Raw genomic sequence first — 13,156 nt, 5'->3', positions numbered from 1 at the left:
AAGAGAGGCCAGGCTAACTATCAGAAGATAGAGAGAGAAGACATCATCTACCAAATTTATTGAACTACTTTGCAAAATACAGTGTCTGACATCCAGTGAGGTACAAAATCACCCATTTCTCATTACTGCAATTAGGTATATTAAAGGAGGCATTTAATTAGATTTCAATTCAACCAACACTAACTAGCAGCTATGATTAGCCAAGAATGGGGACAGGCACCAGTACTATAAAGGTATGTCACCCATCCATTCACTTCTGCCTATCTTCTATTGTCTAATTATTACAACAACTGTAGCTAACACTTAAGGAGTTCTCACTCTGCCAGATACTCTTCCAATTGCTGCACAAGCATTTCCTCATAGAATACCCTCAGTAACCCAATGAGTAGATACCATTATCATTTCCGTTTTACAGGTGAGAAAACTGAGGCCTAGAGAAATTAATTTTTGAAGTGATGAGCCCTGATTTGAAATGATGCCATCTAACTCCAGGGTCCACACTGGGCCTACAATGTTGAACACTTGAGTACAAAATTAAAGAGAGCTTCCTTTCCTCAGAGTCATGGCAGTGTGGTTTGTGGGATGGAAGAGAAGAGGCAAGTAATACCGATATTCAATTCAATGAAGCAGTGCTATGAGAGCCATACACTGGGGATATCATTGGAGCCCATTACATTCATTTTTCACCTGTCTTGGCTCTGATCAGTACTTAAGTAAGTAACAGACAACATAAAACACACATAGGTGTCCAACATTTTGGTGTCTCTGTGCCATACTGGAAGTAGAGTTGTCTTGGCCACACATTAAATATGCCGTGACATGTAATCATAATGTTTTAAGTAAAGTTAGGATTTTGTGTAGGGCCACAGGTTGGATATCCCTGGATAGGAGCCAAGATGAGGTAATGATCTGTTCTTCTCAGGATGGTTAGAAAACATTAAAACAAAATGCTGTTAAGAGTCATGTAGTAGAGTAGGAGTCATCTGGACAGGTAGAGAGTAAGAGTGAGGTGCGGAGGCAAGAGGCATGTTGCAGGCATCGGCAATGGAAAAGGCAAAGGCACTCAGGGCACCCATGGAACTGTAAAAGGTACCAGGTGCACAGGGCTCAGAAAACATGGAAGTGTGCTTGGAAGGGCTGGGGTTACTATAGCAGGAGAAGTCTGAGAAAGGCATCAAGGGTGCCTGGGAAGAGATCCACAAGCCATGTGGCACAGTTCTCATCTCATCCTGTCTGAGGAGTGAAGCCATCAGACTCCTAACCCCAGCAGGAGTGTGACATGAATAGATCCTATCAGGAAGAGGAAAGTAGCATTCAGTCACTGAAGTATAGTGTAGGCAAGTGCAAGGACAGCTCTGAGGGGGAATGGCATCAGGGATAAAGACGTTCTATTTTTAATGTTTTACTTCATTGATCAACACAACGATTTGAAACTATAGTAAAATGTAAAGACTTGACACACCAGTCAGTGAGTACACAGCTTTTTGTTACATGACTTGTTATACAATGCAAAACTCAATGGTCACCATTCAGGCCTTACCTCATCTGACTCCTTAGTGGCAATGAATACAAGTTGACAGCTCACTAGTATGTGGGAAGACTTTAATCATTTGGCCTATGGGGCACCATTTTATTGGTTCCCAAGGATATCTAACAATCCCCATGCTGGAACTTCTTATTTCCTCAGAATCTAAATTCTGGGATTCTGGGTGCAGTTCCTTGCCCTCTTCTCTCTTAGATATATACTCACTCCAAGGCATATCCAAACCCATGGATTTAAATGCCTCCAACATGTTCCTTATTCCCCAACATATCTCTCTAGCCAAGACTGCCTTCCTGAAGTCCAGATTTGTAGATACAAGTACTTGTTTGACATCTCCACTAGGGGCTCAAGAATATAGCTCACTCTGACAAGCTCCACTTTACCACAGAACTCTGTAATTCTATGTAACAGCACCCACCTCCATTGCTCTGTCCTCTTGTCTGATACCTTTACTTTCATTTTTATTTTAAGAAAAACTTTAAATGTAAAAGAAGAAAAAATGTTACATCTATATACCCAACACCTAGATTCAAGATCCCTTGAAGCATATATCATGTTCATACTAGCCAAAGCAAGCTATAGATTCAATGCAACTCCTATTAAAACACCAATGACATACTTCATATATTTAGAACAACTATTCTAAAAATTTATATGGAACCAAAAAAGACCCCAAGTAGCCTCAGCAATCTTAATTAAGAAGAACAAAGTTAGAGGTATCAAAATACCTGATATCAAGCTATATTAAAAGTACACTGTAATCAGAACAGCCTCGTACTGGCAGAAGAAAAGGCATACAGATCAATGAAAAAGAATGTGGAACCCAGCAATTAGCCCATGTCTTTATGTTCAATTACTATTTGACAAGGGAGTCAAGAACATACACTGGAGTAAAGAGAGTCTCTTCAATAAGTGGTGTTGGGAAAACTGGCTGGGACATGTTAAAAACTGAAACTAGGCCAATAACTTACACCATACACAAAGATAAACTCAAAGATAAAAGACTTAAACAAAAGTCACCACACTATAAAAATCCTAGACAAAAACACAGGCAGTAATATTTCAGACATTTCTCATAGCAATATGTTTGCCAATATGTCTCCTAGGGAAAGAGAAATAAAAAATAAATAAACAGGCCCTGGCTGGTGTAGCTCAGTGGATTGAGCTCGGGCTGTGAACCAAAGGGTCGCCAGTTTGATTCCCAGTCAGGACACATGCCTGGGCTGTGGGCCAGGTTCCCAGTGGGGGTCACGTGAGAGGCAACCACACATTGATGTTTCTCTCTTTCTCCCTCCCTTTCCCTCTCTCTAAAAATAAATAAAATCTTTAAAAAAATAAATAAACAAATGGGACTACATCAACTAAAAAGCTTCAGCACAGCAAAAGAAACCATCAACAAAATAAAAAGGGAATTCACTCTATGGAAGAGCATATTTGCCAATGACATATTTGATATGGGAATAATATCCAAAATTTATAAAGAACTCATAGTACTTAACACCAAAACCACAAACAACCCAATTAAAAAATGGGCAAAGGACCTGAAGAGATACTTCTCCAAAGAGGGCATAGAAATGCCAACAGAGACTTCCGCCAAGGTGGAGGCATAGGTGGAAACACTGTGCCTTCTCCCACAACCAAGTTTGAATACAGCAAAGGTTTGGAGAACTAAGACACAGCCACAAAACAGAAAATTGAATTATACGGAAGTCCAACAACCACTAACTGTTAAACGGGGACGGTAAGAGAGGTGGAGCCAGCAGCAGAGCAGGGCCGGGCAGTACAGATCCCCCGACCTAGGCGCGCAAGTGGCCTGGACGCAGTCAGGGTGTGGGACAGAATGACCTCGGTCGCACATTCGTGCACAGTGAGACGGACCACGCAGGCCCCAGGGGGCGAGGGCTGACGGCGGTGGCACACTCGAGTGCAGTGGGACGAAACGCGTGGGCCCGGTGACGGTGGCAGCTGCTGCACCTGTGGGGGTCACGGCAGAGACGGCAGATGGAGGCCATTGTTCCTTGTTAACCCCGCCCCCACATACAAAGTCACAACCCAGCCACTGAGTTGCCCTGCTCTGGTGAAGACCTAGGGCTCCGATCCTGCTACATAACAGGCACGAACAGCCCAAAAGATGGCGCAAGAAGAACTCAAAGCCCCAGAGCCGATAACTCTAAGCGACCGAGAAATTGCCAGCCTCTCCGAAGCACAGTTAGGACACTGTTTATCAGGATGCTCACAGAACTGGTTGATTATAGTCACAAATTAGAGGAACATATGAAGGCTAAACTAATTGAAATGAAGGGAGATGTCCAGGAAACTAATAGTGATGGAAAGGAAACTGGGACTCGAATCAATGGAATGGACCAGAAGGAAGAACAAAACATCCCACCAGAAAGGAATGAAGAAATGAGAATTCAAAAAAAATGAGGAGAGGCTTAGGAACCTCCAGGACATCTTTCAACGTTCCAACATCCGGATTATAGGGGTCCCAGAAGGGGGAAAGAAACAGCCACAAGTGGAAAACTTATTTGAACAAATAATAAAGGAGAACTTCCCCAGTCTGGCAAAGGAAATAGACTTCCAGGAAATCCAGGAAGCTCAGAGAGTCCCAAAGAAGTTGGACCCAAGAAGGAACACACCAAGGCACATCATAATTACATTAGCCAAGACTAAAATGAAGGAGAGAATCCTAGAAGCATCAAGGGATAAGGGGACAGTCACCTACAAAGGAGTACCCATCAGACTGTCAGCGGATTTCTCAAAAGAGACCTTACAGGCAAGAAGGGGCTGGAAAGAAGTATTCCAAGTCATGAAATCCAAAGACCTACAGCCAAGATTGCTTTATCCAGCAAAACTTTCATTTAGAATGGAAGGACAGATAAAGTGCTTCTCAGATAAGGTCAAGTTCAAGGAGTTCATCATCACCAAGCCCTTATTATATGAAATGCTAAAGGGACTTATATAAGAAAAAGAAGATGAAAAATATGAACAGTGAAAGGACAGCAAACTCACAGTTATTAACAACCACACCTAAAACAAAAGCAAACCAAGAGGACAGCTAGATCAGGAGTGGAACCATAGAAATGAAGAACACATGGAGGGTTAGCAACAGGGGAGTGGGAGGAGGAGAAGGGGGGAGAAGGTACAGAAAATAGCATAGACAGTAGGTAGAAAATAGATGGGGGGAGGGCAAGAATAGTGGGGGAAATATAGAATCTAAAGAACTTGAGACACGTGGTTATAAACTAAGGGAGGGAGAATGGTGGAGGAGGGAGTGTGCAGGTAGAGGGGAATGAAGGGGGGAATAGAACAACTGTAATGGTATAGTCAATAAAATATATTTAAAAAATAAGAAAAAAAAGAAATGCCAACAGACATATGAAAAAATGCTTAACATCACTAATCATCAGAGAAATGCAAATTCAAACCACAGCAAGATATCACCTCATGCCTGCCAGAATGGTTATCATCAATAAATCAACAAACAGCAAGTGCTGGTGAGGATGTGGAGAAAAGGGGAGTGCTCACGTACTATTTGTGGGACGGCTTGGTGCAGCCACTGTGGAAAACAGTATGGAGTTTCCTCAAAAAATTAAAAATGGAACTGCCTTTTGACCCAGTGATCCCACTTCTTGAGATACATTCTAAGACAATGATGATGATAATTTTAAAAATTTTTTAAATTAAAAAAATGAAAAAAGATTTTTTCACTCTTACCTCATCTATCTCATTTTCACTTTTCAAGATTTAAAATTCACTTAAAAGTTTCCACTCTCAGTATTTTAAAACAAATTCCAGATTGTCATTTCACCTCTGTTTTCTAGCACCCCTGCTTTTTTTCTTGCTCAATCATCACTTTCTGTTGTGTTATGTATTCACTTAATGTTTGTATCCTCCAAGAAGGCAAAGTTTTTGACAGTCTTCATCACTTCTCTATCCTAGTGGATGCTCAAGAAATACTGCTTTGGGGGTGGCTGATAAGGGGTGGCTGCTGCTGTCCTCATCTTGTGGATGAACACTGATCGCCTTTCAGACTACTACTTTAGCATCACTTCTTCCATGAAGACTTTCCAAATATGTGGCTTCCCCTCCAACTTTTACCAAGCAGAATTAATTACTCCTATACTGGTGCTCCTCTGGGTTCTGGATATGATTCTGCTGTGGCTTCTAAAAACTTATGTGCAAATGTTAATAGTTAGTTTACTTATCTGATTCTAAGAGTAGGGACCTTGTCATACTCATCCAGACCAGGTCCTGGCTCACAATAGGTCCATGGCATTTCTCAAATAGACTTACTCTGTCATCCCTCACTATCACTCTTTCCACCAGTCTCAGTGAAAGCTTTAAGTTGATTCTTTTCCCTAAGTAGCCTTAAGAACTATACAGGCTTGCATTGTGGACTTTTAGATGCAATGCCAGACTATATAATAACTAAATACAAAATATTCTACCTTAAAGAAAGAAAATAAAGTTGTTGCACAGCTTAATTCAAAGAATGTAGTAAATCGAGATAAATTTTTTTACCTAAGCACTGGGCCTAAGATGAACCCAAATTTTCATACAAAAGAAATGAGGCACTTGTGCTTAAATATATGGTCCAAGGATAACTAATACAAGGTAGTGCTGGGATTGAACCCAGTGCTGGCTCTACAGAGCTCCAGGGTCAAGAATGGAAAGACAATTATATATAATATTCTACCCTTTGTGCACACCACAATTCATCTGTACTGTTGCTGATGAATATCTGGATTTGGTTCTAGGTTTTGGCTATGACAAATAATGTTTGCTGAGCACAGGCCTCTCTCCGTCTCCTGTGACGCATGTATGCATCTCTCTTTCCCTTACTGCCTCAGCAGGGCAGGCTGACACAGCAGAGGTACTTCGGACTTAGAATTAATGTGCTATCTGAAAATTTTGACTGAGTAGATGTATCACGTCTGACCACCTGTCAACAGTTCCCCTATAATTTTAATCTTCAATTTTAAACTAAGAGAGTAATTTTAAGACTTATTATTCCTTTAGGTAACTCCAATTCTCATTCTCTGTCCCTTGGAAGGCTACTATAATAGTTCATCTAGCCAAAAGAAAAGTTTTCACAAAGAATGAACACCATTCATATTCCTCTAGAAAGGGTACCAGCATTTTTATAGAAAATTCTCACAGCAAGTAAGAAAAGAAATAGTATGCTTTTCCTTCCTATATCCTGTAAGTTTTTTCAATGTTGATTTGAATGACTGAAAATAAATTTGCAGTTCTTTGAGAATGATTATCCTAAAATCCTTTTCAGAAGTGAAGTATTTAAAGTTGTCATAGTCTGCAGAAAAAAATTGTTAAACAAATTTAACACTTCCTTCCTTTTTCCTTCCCTCATCCCTCCCCTTTGCTTTTTAATTTAGCCTTATAAGAAAAAATTAGTGCATGAGAGGGGGAAGATGGCGATGGAGTAGGACCGAGCAGATTCTACTTCCCCCTACACATGGGAGAAAACCTGGCTGATCTATGGAGGAGCAGAGCCCCAGTGTATATGAAAATAACAGACCAGAAATTGAAGCGGACAATGAAAAACCAGATGGTAAGGAGATAGCTGCAGTACAATAAGGTTGGGGGGACCACCGCAGAGACAGGCGGCAGCTTTGGCCCCTGCCCCACAGCACTCGGGACCCTGTGCTTGGTGCCCAGCACCCACCAGTGCTAGGTCTACCACGGACTGTTTGGGAGCTGAGGGCCGGCTGCAGGGTCCTTGGAAGAAAGCTGGGTCATCAGCTCCCTCCTTCCCCAGCCAAGCAGGGTTTGAGCAACACCGGGAGAGACATGTTTGCTTAAAGTTGCAGAGAGGGGAATAAGGGACACAAACACAAGGGCCACATTCACCTCAGAGTCTGTGGTCCCGGATTGGGAGAGTTGAGAGTCACAGTGTCAGGCTCCAAACCCAAGGGTCACTGGTCTGGTTGGAGAAATGGGATGAATTTCTCAAAAAGTAAACTTTTTGGGGGAGCCTCCTGCAACAGCCCCTTGGCCTACTCCCCACCCAGCCTGTCAGCAATACCAAGGTTGCACAAAAGGCCCTGGATTCCCCCATAGCAATGGGAAGAGTTCACACCCAAACCTGTGGGACCCAAGAAGCCTGGCTGGGTGCACATGCCCACACCCCAGCCAACCTGATGACTCGAGGGGCGGGGCGGGGGGCACGGGGGGGGGGCGGGGGGGCACGCAGGGAGTGCTCTTAAAAAGACCTGAATCCCCTGAGTGGCGGCTGGGGAGAGGCGCCAGACTAGCCCTTAGGAGAGTGCTCCCAAGACTAGCTTAGGACACACTGGGAAGAGAGAAAGACCACATCAATTGCCCCTAAGCCTGCTACAGCCAGTGAGACCAGAAAAACTGGTTTGGCCAGCTGGAAACCAACAAGAGGTGTTTCTTTTTTTAAAAAAAAGTAATCTTTTATTTTTTTCACTTTATTATTGTTTTCTCTTTCAATACCTTTTTTCTCTCTTTCCTTCTTTCTTCTTTTATTCCCTCTTACTTTCTTTCCTGAATTATGGCTTCTTCCTCCCTTCCCCCCCACCCCCGCCCCAAGTGAGACAATCTTTTCCCAGTCTTGGGAAAAGACCAGACGTGGACCCAAAGAGGGGGCATACCAACAGTAGAAACAGAGAGACAAATTTCACTTTACTATTACAGAGAACCTGCAAGTTACTGCATATTTGTATTATTATATTTTTTCATTATTCTTATATCTTTTATTTTAATAGGATATTTGTATTCCTCCTCTTTCTGTATAATCTCCTTTGCCTTGGCTGGTTATATTCTATCATTGACAGGTTTCCCCTGTTCTCTCTTCCACAGTGTATTGCTAATTTACTATCCTTCACCTCACTTGTGTTCCTTTAGCACACTACTCAAAGTCCTATACCCCCTATTCATGTCATCCAGATCACATAGATTCTGTCATATGATTGTTGCTCTAATATTACTGTAAATAAAAGCTGTTCCATACAATTGTAAATATTTTACAACACCCCTCACAGATCTTAGCCCACTCCACAGTTTTCCGAACTCTATTACTGTAGAGGTTAACTCTGTTCTCTCACACACTACACCTATTTACTATCCTTTACTCTCACCTTACCTCAGAATCTGACCTCCCACAACCTCACTGCTTTCTACATCCAAATGACAATCCATCCCTCCCCAACAAGAGTCTTATCTTCTTTCCATCCTTTCTTAAAAGTGGCTAGTTGGATTGAAGATTACTGTTAATAGTATACATATACAAAGAATCTCCTATCTCTTCTCTACCATCTGCTACTGTAAATACCATAAAATACTCTCCTGAAGTCATAAACTACTTTGCCTTCCCCTCCAACTGATTAAAAAAAAAGAGTAGGTAGAAGCAGTGAACACCAGGATACCCAATGGAAAAGGAAACTCAACAACAAAGGAACCACCAACAGATAACAACAGAAGAAGGTGAAGGAGGGTGCAGAAACCACACAAACCTCAACCCAAGACCTATCTGGAAATAAAAATAACAGTAGAGAAATCACCCAGTGCAGACAACTGAACAAGAACAAAGAGAATACTCAAAACCTCAATAACTACCTTCAACACAACATGCCCTCATCAGCACAACAAATTAAAACAGGTGGTAGACAGAGGGACCATCAGTTAACCAGCTGGTGGGAAGGACCCACAAAAGAAAGACGCCAAAACAACCACTACTCAAAGACAAACACAGAGCCAACTTAAAGGACAGCCCAAGACCAGTGAACTTGGGAGATCGAGGAGACTACACCACTGAATCTCACAGGTATTACATTACAGAATTTCATGCCATAAACCCAGGAAGCCAGAGCAAATAAATTTAAGAAGCTGAAGCTAACAAGAAGAGTCTCACAAACAATGGGAAGACAAAGAAACAATCCTCAAATGAAAGGAAAGGAGGAAGCCTCAGAAAGAATACTAAATGAAATAGAGGCAAGTCAACTATCAGATACTGAATTCAAAGCACTGGTTATCAGGAAGTTCAAAGAGTTCACAATGAGCTACCAGAAACTACAAGGGAACTACAATGATTCCCTGTGAACTGTATCAACAAGAAAAAGGAAACACAAACTATCAGCAAGTGCCAAGAGGAAATGAAGAATACAATTTCTGAACTGAAGAACACAGTAGAAGGAATCAAAAGCAGGACTGAAGAAGCAGAAGATCGGAGAAGTGAGTTTGAGGACAAAGTAGGAAGAAAATCCAGAAATAACAAGAAAAGGAAAAGAGGCTCAGAAAGAATGAAGAGGGATTAAGAGAAATGCAAGACAATATGAAACGTAATAATATCTAAATAAGAGTGATACCAGAAGGAAAAGAAGAAGAGCAAGGGAGAGAAAACGTATTTGAAAAAGTAATGATGGAAAACTTCCCTAATTTGATGAAAGAAAAAGTCACACACATCCAGGAAACACAGAGAGTCCCAATCAGGAGGAACCAAAAGAGGCCCACTTCAAGACATGTCACCATTAAAATGGCAAACTTCCAAGACAAAGAGAGAATTTTAAAAGCAGTGAAACAGAAACAGGAAGTAACACACAAGACTTCTCAATGGAAACGCTCCAAGCAAGAAGAGAATGGCAACAAACATTCCAAGTAATGAGAACCAGAGGTCTTCAACCAAGGCTACTTTACCCAGCAAGGCTCTGTCAATCAAGACAGAAGGCCAAATAAAGAGGTACCAAGACAAAAGAAGTCAAAGAATACACCTCCACCAAACCAGCTCTGCAAGAGATGCTAAAAAATCTGCTTTAAGGAAAGAAAGGAAAAGAGAGAGACAGGAACATAGGTAAAAAAAATGGCAATGAATAAGTACCTATCAATAATAACCTTCAATGTAAATGGATTAAATGCTCCAATCAAAAGACCCAGAATAGCTGAATGGATAAGAAAGCATAACCCCCACATATGCTGCCTACAAGAGACCCACCTCAGGACAAAAGACCTACACAGACTGTAAGTGAGGAGCTGGAAACAAATTTTCCAAGCAAACAAACAGGGGAAAAAAGCCAGGGTAGCAATACTCATATCAGATAAAATAGACTTCAAAAAAAGGGCCATTAAGAGAGACCCAGAAGGTCACTTCATAGTACTCAAGGGAAGAATCCACCAAGAAGATATAAACAATGTAAATATATATGCAACCAACATAGGAGCACCCAAATAGATAAACAAAACCTTAGAGGACTTCAAGAAAGATACTGACAGCAACACAATTAATAGTAGGGGATTTTAACAGCCCACTGTCAAAAATGGACAGATCTTCCAAACAAAATATCAACAAAAATATTGTGGCAATAAACAACGCCCTAGATGAAATGGACTTAACTGATATATACAGAGCCTTCCATCCCAAAGAAGCTAAATACACATTCTTTTCAAATGTACATGGAACATTTTCAAAGACAGACCACATGATAGGACACAAAACAAGCCTCAACAAATTCAAGAAAACTGAAATTATACCAAGCATTTTGTCTGACCACAAGGGATTGATACTAGAAACCAACCTCAAGGAAAAATCCCAAACACTGAAAATCATGGAGATTGAATAGCGTGCAATTAAACTTTGAATGGGTCAAGAATGAAATTAGGGAAGAAATCAAAAAGTTTCTGGAAACAAATGGAAATGAACTCACAACAACCCAAAACTTATGGGATACTGTGAAGGCAGTCCTGAGAGAGAAGTTCAGAAAAAAGACAGAAAACATTTCAAACAAACAACCTAACCCTACGCCTATAAGAACTCGAGGAACAACAACAAAGACAGTCCAGAGCAAGTAGAAGGAAGGAAATAACCAAGATCAGAGCAGAATTAAATGACATGGAGACTAAAAGCATGATTCAAAAGATCAACGAATCCAGGAGCTGGCTTTCTGAGGAGATAAACAAAACAGACAAGCCTTTAAGTGGGCTCATCAAGAAAAGAAGAGAGAGGACCCAAATAAACACAATCAGAAATGAAAGAGGAGAGATTACAATTGATAACACAGAAATACAAAGGATTGTAAGAAATTACTACGAAGACCTGTATACCAAGAAATTTGAAAGCCTAGGTGAAATGGGCAAATTTCTAGGAAAATATAATCTTCCAAAACTCAATGAAAAAGAAGTAGAAAGCCTGAACAGACCAATAACAGCAGATGAAATTGAAGCAGTTATCAAAAATCTCCCGACACACAAAAGTCCTGGATCAGATGGTTTCACAGGAGAATTCTACAAAGCATTTAAGGAAGAGCTAACCCCTATTCTTCACAGACTATTCCAAAATATCCAAAATGATGGAAGACTCCCAAACTCTTTTTATGAAGCCAACATCATCCTAATTCCAAAACCAGATAAAGATACAACAAAGAAAGAAAACTTCAGGCCAATATTGCTGATGAACATAGACGCTAAAATCCTCAACAAAATATTGGCAATCCGCATCCAACAATACAGTAAAAAGATCATACACCATGATCAAGTGGGATTCATCCCAGGGATGCAAGGATAGTTCAATATTCGCACATCAGTAAATGTCATAGATCACATAAACAAAAGCAAAGGCAAAAATCACATGATTATATCAACAGATGTGGAAAAGGCTTTTGATAAGGTACAACATCCATTCATACTAAAAACACTCAGCAAAGTGGGAATACAGGGAGCATTCCTCAATATAATAAAGGCCATATATGAAAGTCCTACAGCAAACATCATACTCAATGGGCAAAAACTAAAAGCTTTCCCAGTAAGATCAGGAACAAGACAAGGTGGTCCACTTTCACCACTTCTATTCAATATACTTTGGGAAATTTTAGCCACAGTGATCAGACAAGAAAAGGAAATAAAAGGCATCCAAATCAGAAAGGAGGAAATAAAACTGTCATTGTTTGTAGATGACATGATAGTGTACATGGAAAATCCTATAGACTCTACCCAAAAACTGCCTGACCTAATAAATGAATTTGGCAAAACGCAGGATACAAAGTCGATATCCAGAAATCAAAGGCATTTTTGAATACCAACAATGAGACAGCAGAAGCAGAAATCAGGAAAAAAATTCTATTTGATATAGCAAAAAGAAAAATAAAATACTTAGGAATAAACCTAACCAAAGACATAAAAGACCTGTATGCAGAAAACTACACAACACTGAAGAAAGAAACTGAAAAAGACACAAACAAATGGAAATATATACCATGTTCATGGACTGGAAGAATTAACATAATCAAAATGTCCATTCTACCCAAAACAATTTACAGATTCAATACAATACCTATTAAAGTACCAATGGCATATTTCATAGACATAGAACAAACACTTGAAAAATTTATATGGAACCAGAAACCACCCCAACTAGCAGCTGCAATTTTGAGACAGAATAACAAAGTAGGAGGGATCACAATACCTGATACCAAACTGTATTACAAGGCCACTGTAATCAAAACAGCCTGGTACTGACATAAAAACAAGCATATAGACCAATGGACCAGAACAGAGAGCCCAGAAATAAACCCAAGCCTTTACAGTTCATTAGTATTTGACAAAAGGGGGCAGCAACATAAAATGGAGTAAAAATAGCCTCTT

General features: G+C 40.5%; 1 protein-coding gene across 4 annotated transcripts in view; it reads right to left on the bottom strand.

The window, feature by feature from the left end:
• RALGAPA2 (Ral GTPase activating protein catalytic subunit alpha 2) overlaps positions 1-13,156 on the bottom strand; it is a 381,676-nt gene that overhangs the window by 172,450 nt on the left and 196,070 nt on the right. The window lies entirely within an intron of this gene.

The sequence above is a fragment of the Sturnira hondurensis genome, unplaced genomic scaffold (assembly GCF_014824575.4).
Source record: "Sturnira hondurensis isolate 20B ecotype Veracruz unplaced genomic scaffold, ASM1482457v3 Scaffold0009244, whole genome shotgun sequence".
Taxonomy (NCBI): domain Eukaryota; kingdom Metazoa; phylum Chordata; class Mammalia; order Chiroptera; family Phyllostomidae; genus Sturnira; species Sturnira hondurensis.
This window is presented reverse-complemented; position numbering and strand designations above follow the sequence as displayed.